This window comes from Rhinolophus ferrumequinum, chromosome 21 (genome assembly GCF_004115265.2).
Source record: "Rhinolophus ferrumequinum isolate MPI-CBG mRhiFer1 chromosome 21, mRhiFer1_v1.p, whole genome shotgun sequence".
NCBI lineage: Eukaryota > Metazoa > Chordata > Mammalia > Chiroptera > Rhinolophidae > Rhinolophus > Rhinolophus ferrumequinum.
In genome coordinates this window covers 2043917-2056586 of record NC_046304.1, presented here as the reverse complement: position 1 = coordinate 2056586, position 12670 = coordinate 2043917, and the positions used below count along the sequence as shown (strand labels likewise).

The window sequence follows — 12670 nt, the reverse complement described above, 5'->3', positions numbered from 1 at the left end:
CCTACACTCTGCCTCTCCACACGCAATTCCGGCTCACTCCCCCGGATCTGCCGAGCCCGCCTCACGCCTGTAGGGCTTTAGTCCCTACACCCCCGCGCCCCGAGCCCGCTGCGCCCCGCCAGTGCGCCTTGTGGGCCCGCCCCGGGTGCGTAATCTGGAGGAAAAAACCTAGATCCCCTGGAGTGCCCCAGCTGGGGCCCCAGGAAGCCGGAAGGTAGGGTGCTGCGGAGGGATTAAAAGTGCGCGCCGGAGTGAGACCTGAGTTCAGATACTGACTTGGCATTTTCTAGCTTTGACCTTGGGCAACTCAGGTAACCTCTGAGCTTCAGTTTTCGCCTTTGTAAAAGAGCGACGGTAACAGCCCTGCCTCCTGGCTCAGACGATGAGACCCGGACCGGGCTTTCGCGGTCACTTAGTGTTTGTTGACTGAATGTTGGAAAGAGCTTAGCATAATACCTGGCATGGGCGCGTTCATTCCGTTTCAGCAAATATCCACTGAGCGCCGGCTGTGCATCAGGCGCCGTGATCGATGGTGATACATTGGTGAACTTGGTGTTACCTAGTGAGTGAGAAGCCAATAAATGAGCTTTAATTGTTGTGTCACTGCTGTCCCCAGTTCTACACATGGGGAAACTGAGTCTCAATGGGAGTAAGATATCATTTCAATGCATTTTACTCCAGTCGTAAGCCTTAACAAAGGTCTCATCCTGGCTGTCTCCTGGGCCTTTGGTTCTCTCCTCTCCTCTCACGGCCTCAGTTTGCTCATCTGTATAATGGCCTGACTGGCCAATGCTACCTTCTGCTCCCACATGGAGGCTTGGTGGATTTCAGGAGCCACTGACCAATCTGGTGCTGGGATCAAGAGACTGTTGAAAGCCATGGGCCAGTGAGGGCAGGAAGCACCTGGCAAAGGTCAAAGAGTCAGCCCCTTGCCTCCAGGCAGGCATGACTGTGTGGCCTGCCAGGGACTTCACGTGATGGAAGCAGATTCCACCACCTGCTAGAAACTCTTGGAGCAGGGGGCTGACCTCTGCTTGCTCCTTAGTAAAACAGGGGTGATCCCTGCAGAGCCCCACCCACACAATGATGGGGAGAGACAGATGAGATAAGGGGAGGGGAGACCTTATAATTATCATTATCTCTTCCTGCATCTCTTGTTCACCCTTTCCAGGCAATAGGTAGAAAGTCATGAGCTATGGACTCGACAGGTATAGATTGGAATGTCAACTCTGCCACTTAAGAAGTCACTCAACAGCTCTGTGCCTGTCCCATGGGGACAGTGAGACCTCTTTGAAATCATTTCATGAGCTCAGGCTTGGGAATGCCTGGCTCAAGGCTTGGCACTCACTAGGTACCCAGGAAATGTTTGTAAACACACTGTGGCCACCTCCTACAGGAAGCCATGCTGGCCTTCCCACTCTTAGGTGTCTGGAGTGGCCCAGAGCACTGTGTCCCAAATGGGCCATGTAACCTTGGGCTAGTCATTTCCCCTCAGGACCTGCTGCTTATCCATCTCTAAAATGGGCACCCAGCAGCAGCTATGTCCCAACCAGTACTGCAAGCCTGGTCCGGTGGGGTTTTTGGGTTCAGGCCCCTGCCGACCACTCGGACTTCCCTTCCTCCCATGCTTCCCCTCACCTTTTCTGCTCTTTGCTATGTTCAAGGGTCTTAGTGCTACCCCTTGAACATACCAATACCAGTCCTGCCTCAGGGCCTTCGACTTTGCTATTCCCTCTACCTGGAACATCTTTCCAGTCTACCTTCCCACCGTGATTCCTGGGCTGGTTCCCTTTCATCCTACGGGCCTCCTCTTAAATGAACTCCCAATTAAGACCAATCCCAGATTGGTCTTAATTCTGTAAACAGTATTCGTGTCACCAACACCTTTATTTACTGTTTTTAATCTGGCTCTCCTTCTATACTGTCGGCCCCTCCTGGGCAGGAATCTTTGCCAACTCACTCTCTGCTGCATTCCTGATGCACAGCCCAAGGCCTACCACATAGTAGGTGCCTAATAAATACTTGAGGAATGAACAAAGGAAGGATGGAAGGTATGCCACAGACATCGATGAAGCAACTCTAGTCCCATACCAGCCTCCCAGGCACCCCTATGACTCAGACAAGGCCCTCCAGTTGGAGGAGTTGACAAGGTGAGTCAGGGAGCCTGACAGACAGCCCAAGAATCACAAAACTCCATGTGGGCTGCTATAAATAGATGCATGAGCAAGAGTCCCAGACTCCACCTGGGTGAGGTCAGGGAAGGCTCCTCAGAGGAGATGACTTTGAGACTGGACCTTTAAGGATCAGTAGGAGCTTGTCAGGCAGAGAAGCAAGAAAGAGTCTCCCTGCAAAGGTTTGGAGGTATGAAAGGGGCCACACATGAGGGCCAGGCTCGGATGCAGAGCTGCATTGCTGCTGGGGTAGGGAGTACCACCAGAGAGCTGCTTTTTCTCTTCCTTGCTGATTGCAGCAACATCTGTTGGCTTCCCTCTGCCTCTAAGTAGCACATTAAGGCTGGGGAATTCCACAACCACCCAGAAACCAGGAGGGGCATTTGACAGGGTCACAACAGGCTGCCCCTTACCCTGACTCGTAGAGGAAAAGTCCCAAACGTGTAGATTCAGGGAAACTGAGACACAAGTGAAAAGGGATATGACCAAAGTCATGATGTGGGTGTGAGCGGAGGTGGGCAGGAGCTGGGGTAACAGAGGGCTGGATGTAGAATGGTCTGAACCCAGAATTGGGGAAGCTCATTCATTCATTCAACATCTATTTATTGAGCACTTACTGTGTGCCTACTATAGACAGCACAATACTGAATAATACAAACGCAACTCCCTGCCCTTGGGAGGTGATGGTCTGGAGGGTGAACCAGACAAGCAAAATGCCTAAGTGAAATTATAGTTTGCCAGGGGATGATAAGTGCTATGGAGAAAAGGAGGGAAGGGGACATGGAGTGTGTCTGGGGATGGGGGACTGTAATTTTAAAGAGGGAGGTCAGGAAAAGCCTCACTAGAAGGTAACACGTAAGCACAGAGCTAAGGGAGGAATCATGAGGATATCTGGGGATAGACATGCCAGGGCAGAGGGAATACCATGTGCAAAGGCCCTGAGGTCGGTGGCTTGTAGGGAAATAACAGTACAGCTGGAGTAGTGGGAAATGTTGGGGCCCCTATTCTCACCTATGCATTCTTGCACATGCTCATTCACAGGCCCTTGCACAGTCCCAACCTCACATGCCCCCTTTCACACTTGTATTAAGTGCACACACCCTAATACACATGCACACGCTCATGAATACAGCGTGGTGCACAAGTGTGTACATGCACGGAGCGTGCCACACAGGCTCAGGTACATTCGCAGACACAATGCACATGCACGTTGTGTCCATACACTGCCCTGGCACCTGCAGGGGATTCCCCGGCTTGCTGACCCACAGCGCCCTCTGGTGGCCAGTCCTTGTATGGCGCTGGCCATGAGCTGGTCACCCTGTGGAGCCCAGGGCAGAGTCATCGACCCTCTCTGCCCCTCCTCCTCTTCTGTGCTTTCTGCCCCCAGTTCCTCCACAATGCAGCCAGAAAAAGCCTTCCAAATCACAAGGCTCCAAACCCTGCCGAGGCTCCCTAAGTGGGGGAACTGCCCCAGACGTCTACCCAGTCCAGCCACTCCCAACCCATGCTCTCCTCCCCGCACCTTTCTTTGCAAAAGCTCTTTCTGCAGCCAGGAATGCCCTTCCTTGCCTTCTGCACCTGACTCATTCCATCCCCCTTCAAGAGGGACCAACCAGTTCTGAAACCAAGAGGGGAGACTCTCCCTGGCACTACCACTCTCAGTACCCCCACTCTGGCCCCTCTCACCAGGGACCCCAGCTCTGCCAGTGGCCACATCCCCATCTGCCTCTCCGTCAGACTTGTGCTGCTCCAAAGCAGGGGCTGTGGCTGGTACCTTCTGGCCCAACTTCGGGCTGGCTACAGGTAGTGCTTGGTGGCAGTAAGAAGCTGTGGGTGAGGAGTTTGAAGGGAGGTGTGAGCCTCTTAAGGTCAGGCTCTGAAGTTGCAGCATACGAAGGAGAAAACTGCAAGGGAGGGCAGTGCTCAACAGCTCTATTTAAATTGTCACCATGCCCAGATATCAAAGGGTGAATTCATACGTGTTAGATGGCTCTACTAGCAAAACAGCAAGTACCATTTTTAGAGCAAGGGTGCTAATCCCTTAAAGGACATTATCTCATGGACTCAATGCATTGCAAGATGCATAGAGACAGTGACTGCTTTGCTCACTGAGGTGTCCTCGACACACAGCAGGCACTCAGTGAACAACTGTGGAATGGAGGAAGACTCACCTCATCTTAGCGAGGTAAGAAACAGATGGGAAAACTGAGGCTCAGAGAGGTGCCGGAGGCCACTAGTAATGGTGGAGATTTTCTTGGAACTGTCAGGTGGAGAGAGTTTTCCCTGCCTTTTCCTGCACATGCTTCCAGTAAAATGGTTTACAAGACCCTTCTGAGCAAAACAAGTTACCCCTGAGCTCCCTGTGCTGCTTTCTGGAAAGATGCTAAGCTCTTTTGCTTCTGATGGAGCCCTCAGGTCTTTTCTGTCCCATACCCTGCAAGGTTGCACAGAAACCCTAAAACTGCCCCAGGAGCCTGTCCAGGCCCCCTGGGGCTCTGGGCACCCCAGGAGCCCCAGCTCAGAGTCCGTCTGTCCCCTGTCTGGTCCTCACATGTGGCACTTCCTGCCTGGGAGGTGGCGACAGGCATTGATTGACACCTGTTGCACTCCAAGCCTGAGACTTGAAATGACCTGATGAGGCCAGTGTGGTTAGACCTTCATCTCACAGGAAAGGAAACTGAGGCCCAGGCTTCAAGCAGCTTGCCCAGGTCCCACTTATAGGAAAGACGAAACCAGGCTTTTAATCCAGATCATCAGAACAGCATACTATGTATCGGGTATTTTACTAGAAGGCTCATGCTTGTTATCTAGAATCCAGGACTGCGGGGTTGTTCTTATCACCATGGCGTGGGGGAGACTTACTGCAAACACAGAGATAAGCAACTTGCTCAAGATCACACAACAGGGAAAGGAGAGGCAAAAATGCATGTAGATCAGGCTGGCTCCACGACCTGGGTGCATCCCAATATCTGCCGGCAAAGTGCTGTATTTGAATCTGAGGGGTGGCCTGGCTCCCTCAGGAAGTAGCTGAGTGACTTTGAGCCAATCACTTGTTTCAGCCAGGCCTCGGAGATCATCACATCCATTCTTACCAACGTTTCTGTCCCCTTTCAGCCATCCCCAAGCCTGGGGTGACAGCTCTCCCATGATGAGGGTGTCACCCTCTCATTAGCAGTGTCTTCCATTCCCAGGAAATTCTGACCATTACCAGCTTCTTCCTTAAGTTATGCTGAAGTTTGTCTCCTGGAGATCCCAAGCTCAAATGCATCCATCTATTCAACATAAATTCTTAAGCATCTATTTTTGCCTGACACTGTGTTAAGTGCTAAGGGAACAGCGAAGAACAAAGTGTACAAGATGCCTGTCTTCATGGAGCAAACCTGGAGGAGGTTGAAAAAGAAAGCAAATACATCAGTGAAAATAAATATATAAAATAATTTCAAATAGTGATAAGGGCTATGCACAAAAGTCAGCAGGGTGGTGTGGCAGAGAGGCACTGGGGTGGCTCCGTTAACGAGGGTGGTTAAGGAAGCCTTCCTGGAAGAAATGTCCTGTGAACTCAGACTGGGGTGACAAAAAGAGCCATGTGAACTGGGGGTAGAAACTAACTTAAAATAGTCCATTGGCACACAGAAGATCGGAAGATGCTCAGACAGAAGGTGGGGGGACTTCTGGTTAACCGTGAACTGAACAGGGATATTTATCTCCCTTACTTTCCCCAACCCACTAAAATGACAGTAAAATTAAACAAACGAACAAACAAACAAAAACTTTAAGGCATAAATTCACAGGGCAAAGAGAACAAGAAAGTCAATGACAGGGGCCTGCCAGGTGGCTCAGGCGGTTAAAGCTCCATGTTCCTAACTCTGAAGGCTGCAGGTTCGATTCCCATATGGGCCAGCGGGCTCTCAACCACAAGGTTGCCAGTTCAACTCCTCGAGTCCCGCAAGGGATGGTGGGCTCTGCCCCCTGCAACTAAGATTGAACACGGCACCTTGAGCTGAGTCTGCCTCCCGGATGGTTCAGTTGGTTGGAGCGCGTCCTCTCAACCACAAGGTTGCTGGTTCGACTCCCACAAGGGATGGTGGGCTGTGCCCCCTGCAACTAGCAACGGCAACTGGACCTGGAGCTGAGCTGCATCCTCCACAACTAAGACTGAAAGGACAACTTGACTTGGAAAAAAGGCCTGGAAGCACACACTGTTCCACAATAAAGTCCTGTTCCCCTTCCCCAATAAAATCTTTAAAAAAAAAAAAAAGTCAATGACAGGCACAAAAAGAATGTACAAAATTTTCCCCCCTTTCTCCGCTTCCCCGCCCCACTCCGGTTCAAGCCCTTGTTTCTCAGTCTAGTTGTGTAGGACACAGCTCCCTGGCCCATGCTGGTGTTATAAGCCTCGCGCTCGCCCCCGGCTGAGGCAGTCGGTCACCAGTGGTGGGTGGGCAGCTCACGGCAGCACAGGGCAGCCCAGCTCCAGGGACAGCTGTTGTTCATAATGTTAGTTGTAGAGGGCACAGCTCACTGGTCCATGTGGGAATGGAACCAGTGACCTCGACCAGCGACCTCGGAGTCAGGAGCACGGGCTCCAACCACCTGAGCCACCAGGCTGGCCCTAGGAACTTTTCAAACCTGGAAGATAAATGGAAACATGGTAACTAATGTAGCACAGTGGAGGAAGGTGCAGCGGAAGTGTGCAGGGGGAGGAAGCCAATCTGAGGCCAGACCACTATGGCCCCCTAGAAACACTTAGCCTGGAAGGCACCAGGTTCCTCTGGAGGTGGAGGAGCAGGTGAGGATGTAAACAAAATGAATTAAGAGTTTGTAAAGGGAGTTATGCATTACAACTTCCCAGAACCACTGGTCATGAGTCCCCATGTTGAAAAGATCCTGAGTGCCCAGCTTGATGCACGAAGAAAACAAGGCAATTACTAACTCCTGGAAAAATAGCACAAAATAGAAAATGTGGTCATAAAGTACTGCACAGCTCAGCTGGGAACAATATTTACATAATCATAATATTGTAAACACCAAATACTGATGTATCCAAAAGTTATGGTGAAATGAGAGTGGCCACTCGGGGGAGAAGTGCAGGGATCCATGTGTAAGAGAACTAAATCCTCATCTTCTGTAGTAGGAAACCATCAGATACTGTCTAAAATTGAAAAGAAGTAAAAAAAAGAAATAGCAATATAAGCATGTGATTGAGAAATAAGGAAGAGCTAAAAGGGTTGGAAGCACTATAATATCAGCTGTGGGAGGGTAGGGATTTGGTGGGTTTGGGCCACCGCTGTATTCCCAGAGCCTAGTACAGAGCCTGGTACACAGTAAATGCTGTTTCCCCATTGGTGCGAGCAGACAGCTGCTGTCTTTGTTGTTGTTCTTATAAGCCTTGTAGTGCTCTTTGACTTTTAACACTATGTACATGCATTGCTTTAATAAAAATAAACAGGAAACTTTTGGGAACAATTAAAAGAACAGCGTGTCTAGAGCATAGCACAAGCGGGAGGGGGAGGAGACAAGAGGTAGAAAAGACATGAGGTAAAGTGGTGGAAGGCCAAAAACCAAAAAAAGGACTATTTTTAGAGGATCTTGAGTCATTCAGGGATTCTCCAGCCTGCAAGTCACATGCTCAGGAAAAGAGGGAAAGCCATGTGGGAAAAGACACCGTGGCTGCCACTACCAGGCCTGGCACTGCGGCCACGCCCCCGCTGAAGGGCCGGGCGCCCCTCTTCCCCCGTCTGGCCCCAGGGTGGTTTCCACGCGGAGCCCAGGACGGTTCTATTGGCTGCGCCCAGTCACGTGGCGCCCAGCACCCTGAGACAGCAGGGTCAGGCGTGTCCCTTGTCTCTAGTGGAGGCGGTCCAGCTAGGGAGAGAGGGGAGCTGGAGGGGCCCCTAGGGCAGTGTCTGCTGCGGGGCAGGTGAAGGAGGGCCACACGCCCATCCCATCCGCTGGGGCCCTGGTGGACCTGGGCGGCGGAGGCCTCTGTCTGGGTTCCAGCTGCTGGTGCAAACCTTGGCTGGGACTCTACCTCCGGGCCTAGGGCCTCTCTGAGGGGCCTGCTGGGGAGATAGCCGGGCCAAGCAGCCTTGCAGACCCGAAGTCAAGCCCCAGACCGGAACTGAATCGTACCTTGCAGAGCTCACTAGCGCTTTCTAGCAGAAACAATATCGATTTTTTTTCAGGAGCTTTTCCCACCTCCCTTCAGTGAAGAGGCTGTGTCTCCTCAGGAGAAAACTCCTGACCAGCTGGGCAAGGGCGCTGCTAACCTATTTGTGCTGGAGAAGCTCCGCCTCACAAAATGCCCTTGGCTGCCACCTCAGCTTGCTCGACAAAAGCTCAGCCATTCCAGCCTCCAATATGTTGTTTCCAGACCCTTTCCAGCAACCAACCGGTCTTCCTCTATCGGGGAGAAGGGGTGTTGAAGAGGTTGATCTTGGGAAACTGCAAGCATTCTTAGCTGGAAAGAAGAATTTGTCCCCTGGGGGAATGTGAGGTGCTGGGGAGCCCTGGAGACCACCAGTGAAGGAATTCATTTCCTCCCCTGGTGCCCAGCACTCAGACTGATTCAGACATCTATGGGCGGGCGGTCAGTGTGTCCCAAGTTCACTTAGATAAGTGATTTTCTTTGCCCTCCTAAGCATAGATTTCCACTGCCCTGGCTCTGGAGGTATAAATAACATAAAGGGAGACACTTCAAAATGGAGGCGGAGCTGCCACGCCAGAGGAATTGCCTTGTATGATTTAGGCCTCAAACCTTTGGAATGTTAACAATGGACAAAATAGCCCTTGGACTCTGCCTAGGGCAATATTGCGTCCCAAAGAACTGTTTGCAAAGATAACAAGAAAGTAGTTATTATGACTACTGGACTGATGACTACTAGACTGAAAATTAAAAACATTGTTTAGAGTTAACATCACTAGTTAGCTTATCTGCACCAAAAGAAATGCTTTCCTTCTATTGATGTAGTTGTTCCGCTTTGCCCATTGCCTTTTCTCCTCATCGGAACATTGTTTAGGCTTCTGCCTGAATCAGTGCCTCCCGAATAGCATTCTTTGATTTCAAATAAACACTTGTTGCCTCTCACTTTGAAAGGCCCTTTTATATTTCGGTCAGCATAGTTTATTTTGTGCTTGGGGGACTAGTGAGCCAATAAGTGGCAGGAAAGATGTTTGGTCTTGTACACTTGGAGGTGTCCCTCCACCGGGTTGTTCTGTGAAGGACTTAGAGCTTGGGCCACCGCAGAGGGAGGTGCTGTGATAACCTTGACCTTGGGAGCTGTGCAGGGGGCTGGAAAGAGGGCACCAAACCAGTATCTTCCTCTGGGCCACATGCCCCAAACATGACCTCTTTCACGGCAGGTCGAAACTCTTCCTTCTGCCATCTGATCTATGGCTTGATTGAAGCTTAAGGGGAAGTTTTAGCCTAAACGTTTAGGCTAAACGTTTGGTCCAAGTTGCAGAGTGGGAATGTAAGAAATACTCCAACAAGTCAGCCATGTGATTTCTGAGCATGGAGATTACAAGGAATGTAGTTGTCTTCTTTATGCTTTTTTCAGTCAAACATTTCTGCAAGACTCTTGCTATTTTTAATATATAGTAAATATATAGTATTTTAAGGTATTGATGAAGTTCGTTAATATAATTAATGTCAATTTAATATTTTAATGTGAACAAATGCCATAATTATTTTTAACTCTGTCTGTTCTTTACAACTCAAATCCTGCCTCTTATATGCATCCTTCCTGGATCTCGAAACTGAGATCCTCATGGGACTTGACACGACCTCATGACCCAAGGCGTCAGACTCCACTGGTGTCAGGACTGGGTATGTGTAATGGTTTGGGTATAGCAGGGGGTCACAGCTACTGATCTCTGATCCTAATCTGGGCTCATTGTTTCACAGGGGAGGGGTAAACAGTGGCTCTAGCTTCTGACCCTGGCCGAGTTCCGAGCCAGCACTGCCTCTGCAGCCCCCAGCCCTGCACAGGTCCAAGCAGACACATGTTGAGAAAAGAATGATGATCAGAGATGGAAAGAAGTCACAAATTCCCCCCTCTTCTTATGTTATGTTGTGTTACAACCCCCGCTAAACTCAGTGGTGTAAGGTGACTATTTTATAATGCTTGGGGCACAGCAGGGGTGGCCTGCCTCTGTCCTGCGTCTGCCTCTGGCTGGATTCATCTGGAGAACCCTTCACTTCTATGTCAGGCACTTGGGCTGGGAGGCCTCCAGGGCTGGGCCCAGCCAGGTCTGTGGCCTGGGGCATCTGCATGTGACCTCTGTGTCTGGCCAGGGCTTCCTCACAGCGTGGCCTCAAGGCATTCCTCAGGGCACCGAGCAGGAGTGGCAAGAGACCCCGGTGGAAGCTGCCTGGCACTTTCTGATAGAGTGTCTGAAGTCACACTGTGTCACTTCTGCCTTACTCTGTTGGTTGAAGCAGCCAACCCAGTTTTAAGGGGAAGAGACATAGACCCTGCCTTGAAATGGGAGAAATGACAGAATTTTCAGTCATTGTTTAAAACCTCCACACCCCTTCTGAAATTGATCGTGGACAGTGAGCATTCACAGAGCCACCTACCTCACTTTCCAGTGTGTCAGCGTGTCTCCCAGGGTAGGGGTCCTGGTGGGGACTTCCTCCTCCAGTGAGGGGGCTGGAGCAAGTCCAGATGGGACCACTGTGGGGGTGGAAGGTGGGGACAGGATCTGAGAAAGATGCAGAGGCCTTACTGGCTAGTTGGAATGGGGTGGAAGCCGAGGGAGGAGGCCAGGGTCATGGGGAGGCTTGAAATCTCTTCTGCGCTCAGGAGGAGGGTGCCAGTCACAAAGATAACTGTGGGGCAATAAGTGTGGAAACAGAAGATAGTGAGCATGGTGAGTCAAATTGAAGGGTTTGACGGCCACTTCATCTTTCTAGACTGAGAGCCAGTACCACCTTCTCCAGGAAGCCTTCCCTGCTGCTCCAGGCGGAATTACTCTTCCCCTGTGCTGCCCTGATCACACTGGTTAGGAACCCAAAAGCCCTGGCATCTTTGGGTCCCCAGCCTCATCCAGGGCAAGAGAAAGGTACCTCCAGGCTGAGAGACCTCCCAGTATCCCTTAACAGGCTACCGAATGACACCCACAATGCACTTAGCCAGGGTTGAATTCTGGCTCCTCCGTTTACTAGTGTGTGACCTCAGGTGAGTTATGGGATTTCATAACAGCTCTGAGCCTCAGTTTCCTCCTCTGTAAAGTGGGGTTTTGAATGATACTCCCTTTAAAGAGTTAGGATGAGGATTAGAATGTGCCTGGCACAAAGTTGGAACTCCGTGAGGCTTGGCTGTGATCAGCCCACTCCTGAGGCTTGGGGGCACTGACTCAGTGGCCTTCTGGGGTCCTGCGCTGCATGCCTGGGCTCTCCTGAAGGACACGCTTCAGCCTGGCCTACCCTCAGGGGTGTTCAGTCTGACCCAAAGACACATAAGAGAAGGGCTGGTGGGAGGCACCTCCCCAAAACTCCTGGGGCAGCCAGATTTAGAGAAGCGCAGACCTCTAAATTACTCAAAACAACACTCAGATGGTGAAACAACACCTCAGATGGTGGAATCAGAGGTGGCTTCCCAAGAGAGGGGGAAATTTCAGCTCAAAATTCAAAAGGTGACAAGTGTAGAGTGAAAAGTGTTTCTACCTCTGTCCCCCAGCCACCCGGGTACCTTCCCAGGACTCAGCCCCTTGCACATCCTGGCATGTATGAGGCAATGTCTGTTCTTTTCTCTCTGTGACTGCACATTCCACTTAGATCCTGTGTGTCTTTCCATTTCAGTATAAGGGGAGCAGCCTCATGCTTTTTGCAGCTGCAGAGTATCCACCAAATGACGCCCATAATGCAGTTATTTGGGTGCCTTCCAGTCTCTGGCATTTACAATGAATATCCTCGTGCAAACACTGTTTCCCACACATGCGAGTGTATCTGAAGAAGATAGTCCCAGAAGGGGGATGGCTGGGACAAAGGGCATCTTAATATAGCCAGATCTTGCCTCCACATAGGGTCCCTAGCAGACGGGGTCAGCCTGTTTCCACTGGGAAGATTATAAAGAACAGAGTGATACTTGGGTGGGAAGGGTGGTCCAAGAAGCAGTACTGCATCATGGATAAGGGTGTAGAGATGGGGAGTCATAACGAGTTTGAAAGGAGAAAGGAAGGGGGTGAAACAGGGACAGTATGACCCACTTCCAAGGGCTGTCATGATGGTTGGTGAGGATGCACATACCGTGCCTAAGAGCCCCTAGAACTGCTGGCTGCACCGGTTGGGGCAGGCCTCATGGAAGGGACAGAGGCCATGAGTTTGGCCCTGCAGTCAGGCATTCAGGCTGAGGGCACAGCATGCTTGGATTTAAATCCTGCTCTGCCACTAATTTATTGAGTGAGTCACTTCATCTCTCCAAGTGTCAGTTTCCTCATCTGTAAAATAGAACACTAACAGCTACTCCCTTGAGTGAGATAATTCATTCAGAGCG

The 12670-nt window shown here is 50.8% G+C and overlaps 1 long non-coding RNA gene across 1 annotated transcript; it reads right to left on the bottom strand.

The window, feature by feature from the left end:
* Positions 1-76: 76 nt before the first annotated feature.
* Positions 77-10905, bottom strand: LOC117013306 (uncharacterized). Its single transcript, XR_004421303.1, has 3 exons — positions 10753-10905; positions 5264-5551; positions 77-559 (listed from the first exon to the last, which is right to left on the bottom strand). It is a non-coding gene; the product is annotated as an uncharacterized LOC117013306 (long non-coding RNA).
* Between the last annotated feature and the right edge of the window lie 1765 nt (positions 10906-12670).